This window comes from Gekko japonicus, unplaced genomic scaffold, assembly GCF_001447785.1.
Source record: "Gekko japonicus isolate JY-2015 unplaced genomic scaffold, Gekko_japonicus_V1.1 scaffold1455, whole genome shotgun sequence".
Classification (NCBI taxonomy): Eukaryota; Metazoa; Chordata; class Lepidosauria; order Squamata; family Gekkonidae; genus Gekko; species Gekko japonicus.
The window spans coordinates 411,052-415,630 of record NW_015170325.1 but is presented as its reverse complement, the minus strand read 5'-3'; positions in this window follow the sequence as shown (position 1 = coordinate 415,630).

Sequence of the window (4,579 nt, the reverse complement as noted above, 5' to 3'; positions counted from 1 at the left end):
AACTTTGCCGCCTCGCTCGGCGCGCCCCCGGCCGAGAGACCCCCGCCACTCGCCCCGGCCGCCTCCCGCCTCGGAAACGGGCGACACTTGAGCGCCCAGAGAGAGACGCGTTTGGATGGGTAACTTTGCCGCCTCGCTCGGCGCGCCCCCGGCCGAGAGACCCCCGCCACTCGCCCCGGCCGCCTCCCGCCTCGGAAACGGGCGACACTTGAGCGCCCAGAGAGAGACGCGTTTGGATGGGTCGGTGCTGAAGGGAGTCCAGGCCTGGCCCCGCTGGGCTCGCGGAGAGCGGCCTCTTTGCCATCTGTCCAGATCCAGGAGCCTGGCCATCCGGCCCCTCGCCCTTGCCTCGCCAAGAAGGCACCCTGCGTTTTACTTTCACTTCGCTCGGCCCTCCTTCACAGCAGGCCGGACCAAAGCGGGCCGCCTGCTCCCAAACGCTCCTAAGGAGGACTAATGATCAGCAAGACACGCAGTCCCAGAAGGATTCTGCCTGGCCCCGAATTTATTCCAGGCGCACGGTGGGAGGCCTACATTACAGGGCTGGGTTGCGGGGTTTTTTTTGCCTCCCTCGGCCTCTTCCCTTCGCCCTGCCCTGCATGCATGCTACACTGTTATCGCTTCATTCTTATATATTGTATATATAAGAATGGCACTGAGCACTTTGTTATTAGATTTTAATGTGTAGTATATGTTTTAAATTGTTCTGTATATATTGTTTTATCATGGCAAGTTGTTCTTGCCTCTGTGAGCCACCCTGAGCCCATTGGGGAGGGCAGGGTATAAGTACGAAAAATAAATAAATATATATATTGTTTGAATACCAATAAAAATCTATTAAAAAGAAATAATAATTTCGGGGTAGCCCCCTTCCCTCTCCCAATTTGGAAGACTAGATCATAAAACTGTAAGGTGTAAAAGTAGCAAAGCATTTAAAAACACACACACACATGACCATCAACCAGTGTCTTGGGGGGGGGGGGAATGAAAACCAAACAGGGAATGAATTGTGACTATCCGACGCTGCCTGCCGTTTCCTGGCTTGTGGGACACTTGTGTCGAGGACCCGCGCTGTCACATGGATCTGGTCGGAGAGCCCGCACCTCCGTGTCTGCCCTTGTGCTGACAGCCGCGAGGCCTATCAGCCTGCCTGGCACTCCATCCGGGCAAGGCCTGTCTGTGTGGCACGAATTTTAGGGGCCGTTTTTTGAGAAAGAAAATTCGGGAGTTGCTTCGGCGTTCAGTTCTTTGCTTTTTTGTCCTGCCCTTGGGCGGGTGCCAAGGCAGGGAGTCCAGTTTCGTTTCTGCTGCTGGGAAGGAAAACCTCGAGGTCCTTGAAAGAGCTGCCCTTTATTTGTGCCCGATGAATTAAACAAACCTGGCTGGATCCATGGCGAATGCCCTCGGTAGATAAGAGAAGTTTTCCCCCTTCCCCTCTTTGAACTGGAGCTCTTTTGTTAGGATTCTGAGGCCTAGTATTTTGTTTCCCCGGGTGGATATTCATGGCTGCGTCCCGTTCTCAACTCCCGATGGCACCCCCTTTCCCTGGGCTGCATTCCACTGGATTAGGCAATGCTTTCTCAAAGCAGAAGGGCCCAATCCTCCCCACAGCTCCCCCTTGCGCTGCTGGGGCATGGTCCTGATCCAAGCTGCATCCCGCCGTTTCTTTCGGCGGGAGTCTTGCTTGCCGAGCTTCAGAAAGCTGGTCGGGGCCCAAGTTGCCATGGAGCCAAAATTTCTCTTTTGCACCAAGCAGCGCCGTTCCCAGAGCCATCAGCTGTGCGAGCGGGCGGCTGCTTTTGTGGCAGAGGGGGACACTTGCCGCGTTCGCATCTTGGTGGTATCTCTGGGACTTCCTTTCACCTGGTGCCCCGGCCGTCCTGTTGCCCGTGGAAAGGGATTGCTTCGAGCGTTGGTTTTTTTTTTGCAGAGTTGTGGAATTGTGAGCACTACCAGAGGCTAATACAGAAGCAGCGCTTTCCATGTAGAATGTTGGTTTGAGGGGAGGGAAGTTACGCCGCAGAGGACATGTATGTGCAAATTTAATGTGCTTTTGCAAGACTCCTGAAAAATATTATACGTGAGCCATGCATTATTATATAATTATTGTACATGCAGCACAGCGTAAGCAACCACAGTGCATAATCTCCCCACAATCTGAACCAATTGCTTCCTCCTTCCTTCTGATCGAAATCTATTTTAGAAGTCTGCTTGCCTTTTTTAAAAAAAAAAAAAATTCAGCCATGCAAGACGGAAGCACCCAGATACACAATGCCTGATGTGCTCATCAGTGAGGGGCAAAAAAATGATGTTAAATCTGAATGGTTTTATGTGATTGGGATTTCTTACAATATGTTGCAGTGCAGTTACGATATCTGGTATGTAGAAACAGGCCTGTGTGTAACACCCACCTGTATGTAACACACACCTATCCCCCCCCCCCCCCGGTGTCATGAGAATATTCTTCCAAAGACGACTGATTCCAGACAGACTTTCTGAGTTTCTTGGACCACAACTCGCTCCGTGGAGACTTGCTGTGCCTAGCATTGCGGATCCTGTTTGTGTGAACTGTCTGATGGCAGAGCGCAACCCAAACCCATTTGTGTTCTGCAGGCCCAGGCCAAAACGGGTTCCCACCTCCCAGCAGTTTCAGGGCATCGTTCAAGTGGGACACCCTTAGATCCTTTGCAGCACATGCAGACAGCAGTGGCTATCCCCTGAGGTTGCGCATAACTGTTCGGACATACTCTGCAAAACTGCTGGGGTGTTTGGGGCACACCTTTTGGAGGGAGGGCTGTTTTGTGGGCGCCCCCAAGAAGACTGTTGCTTTCTGCAGTCTGGGATTCGGCACTGTAGCAGCCCTTGAAAGCACCCATCCACCTACATCTTTCATTGGTGGAGCCATTCAGAAACAACATTATGAAACACCTAGTTTATTGTGAATACAATACAGGCATTCCTAATAAAATGCTAGCTCTAGACAATGTTTTAATGTGCGTATCAAATTTTATGATGTTTGTGCACACGTACTGTGGCATGAGTAATATGGAGATATTTTTGAAAAATTAGGTATCGGTTTGGTATAGGCACAGGAATACTTAGCCTGTAGGCACGATCGAGGCCTTCCAAGGAATTTGCAAACTGCACTAAGCCCTGCAAATCCACATCTCAGTTCCACATTCGGTACTTGGTGGATTTTTATTTTTTAAAAAAAATTAGGATGTTTAATTCCCTTCTGCTGAAGATCATTTTCTTTTTTAACATTTCTCACTTGCTCCATTTCAAAGGCTTGGGACTTTGCAATTAAAGACACACAAAACACATGAGAAACAGGTACAGCTTATATTTGCTGGACCCCCCCCCCCCGCTGCAAGTGTGGCCCATGAAAATCTGGCTCCAATAATACGAAGAAGGCCTTTCTCGGAGTTTTAAAATTAAAAGGCGAAACTTTGGGAAACGCCATTGTTTGCCAAGAAGGAACTTGTAGGAGGAACACAATGGTGTGCTGAGGCTGTCCGGCCGATCGCTCCCCCCCTGGCTCCGTTTCAAGAGACTGTTTGCAGTGCAAAAATATAACCTTCTCTGGCAGTGCAGGAGAGAATTTGGTCTACATGTTTCTCAAGCTTTCCTCGGTGTGCTGCTGGAATGCCCGGTGCTCGTCTCCCCCTAGCCAGTGGGAAAGAGTTTTCCCCAAATGTAAAGCTTCATGCCTTTCCGTAGCTGCAGGGCCGACGCGCCCAAACTGGGCTGGAAGAACCTCTGTACGCCTTCGCAGTCGTTTGAAAGATCCCTTTTCAAGTGCCTGTGCAGGGATCCCGGAGCACGCCAGCCAAATCTCTCCCATTTCCCGTGGAGCCAGAGAGAGCTCTGAATGCCCTCTCGGCCTTGTTTTCAGTCTTATATTATTCTGTTGCCGTAAGACATGAGTTCCATCCCCTCCATCGCTTTCCCTTTCAAGGGGAATTTTGCTAGCCGTGTGTCATGCATGTTCTAATGTGGGCAGTAATATCGGTAACATGGTGCGGCCAGTGAAGGCCGAAAGAAGAACTCCCTGTCCGGAGGAAAATGGGAAGTAGCAAGGAATCCCTGCTCCAAAAAGGAGCAACAGAACAATGCGCGGAGGGAGAAAGGGAGTCTCGAATTAGGGAGCCTATAAATAAACATTTATGCAGTGTTGAGACCAGCATTCAGGTGAGTTTACAAACAATTCATTAAGATATTTATAAACTTTCACAGTTTGGGGCTATCAATAGAAACTTAATTGAAAACTGTAAACAACTTTTCCTTTTCATCAGAACTACGGCTTCATAACATGGGCTGCTTTGTGGATTATTTTTTTTTTTGGGACATGAACGACCGCACCTTCTGATAACTCTCGTTGTTGAGTGAATTCCTTCACCCCCCCCCCCACTATGCCCTTCTTTTTGGAAACGGCTTGGTTGTTGTTGTTGTTTTATTTACTGTCAGCATTAGGGTGCCATTTCCCAATTTTATAGGAATAGAATGTGTATCCTGGGGCCTCGCTTGCATTTGCTTGCATAAGCGATAGATGCAGCCTTCAGTCTATGTACAGACAGTA